The sequence below is a fragment of the Mandrillus leucophaeus genome, unplaced genomic scaffold (genome assembly GCF_000951045.1).
Source record: "Mandrillus leucophaeus isolate KB7577 unplaced genomic scaffold, Mleu.le_1.0 Scaffold711, whole genome shotgun sequence".
Lineage (NCBI taxonomy): Eukaryota > Metazoa > Chordata > Mammalia > Primates > Cercopithecidae > Mandrillus > Mandrillus leucophaeus.
Window position 1 is genome coordinate 25087 of NW_012107709.1, and position 1628 is coordinate 26714.

A 1628-nucleotide genomic window follows, 5' to 3' on the forward strand; every position below is an offset into this window, starting at 1 on the left:
ATAATGACAATAGCAATCACAATCATCCTCATCATAATGATAAATTACAATTTTCACCACCATCAGAGAATCTTCTTCTGGAGTTGTAGTTACCTATTTTTCAAAGATAGATGTGGTGTGAGTAGATTGTAGGTGTATGTGTGGGTTATGTCAGGTGAACAGACAGGTATGTATGCATATATTCACATCTGTGCAAAAGAAAGGCAGAAAAGTGCCTAGGGACATTTTCCGTTTATGAGATGAAAAATTAAACTCTACTTCTCTCTCTCTCTCTTTCTTTCTTTCAGATGGAGTCACTCTTTGTTGCCCAGGCTGGAATGCAGTGGCATGATCTTGGCTCACTGCAACCTCTGCCTCCCGGGTTGAAGTGATTCTCCTGCCTCAGCCTCTCAAGTAGCTGGGATTACAGACATGCACCACCATGCCTGGCTAATTTTGTATTTTTAGTAGGGATGGGGTTTCTCCATGTTGGTCAGGCTGGTCTTGAACTCCCATCCTCAGGTGATCCGCCAACCTCAGCCTCCCAAAGTGCTGGGATTATAGGTGTGAGCCACTGCGCCTGACTCTCAGACTTTTCTAGTCTTGACTTTGCCTGGCTATATGATATTTGGCAAATTACTTCACCTCTCTGGCTTTTGTTTTGTCTTTATTGCATAACAACAGGGATATAAATACTAAATTTGCTTATAGTTGATTACATTCTTTGACTTTTAAAAGAATGAAGGGTAATGAAAATTCCCATAGGATTGGCACAAATAAAAAAGAAAGGAAGCCTAGGAAACACCATTGTGGACATCAGCTCTGGGAAGGAATTCATGACTAAGCCCTCAAAAGTAACTGCAACAAAAACAAAAATTGACAACTGGGACCTAATTAAACTAAAGAGTTTCTGCACAGCAAAAGAAACCATCAACAAAGCCAGCAGATGACCTACAGAACAGGAGAAAATATTTGCAAACTGTGCATCCAAAAAGGGTTAATATCCAGAATCTATAAAGAACTTAACTGAACAAGCAAAAACAAATAACCCCATTCAAAAATGGACAAAAGACGTGAACAGACACTTCTCAAAGGAAGCTGTCAGCAAACATATGAAAAAATGCTCAACATCACTAATTATCAGAGAAATGCAAATCAAAATCGCAATGAGATAGCATCTCATGCCAGTTAGAATGGCTATTACTAAAAGTCAAAATGTAACAGATGCTGGAGAGGCCGTGGGGAAAAGGGAATGCTTATACTCTGCTGGTGGGAATGTAAATTAGTTCAGCCACTGTGGAAAGCAGTTTGAAGATTTCTCAAAAATCTTAAAACAGAACTTCCATTCAACCCAGCAATCCCATCACAGGGTATATATCCAAAAGGAAAGGAACTGTTCTATGAAAAAGACATGTGCACTCATATGTTCATTGCAGCACTATTCACAATAGCAAGACATGAAATCAACCTAGGTGCCCATCAGCAGTGGATTGGATAAAGAAAATATGGTACATATAAACCATGGAATACTATGCAGCCATGAAAAAATGAAACCACGTCCTTTGTAGCAACATGGATGCAGCTAGAGGCCATTATCCTGAGCAAATTAATCCAGGAACATAAACCAAATTCTACATGTTCTCACTTAT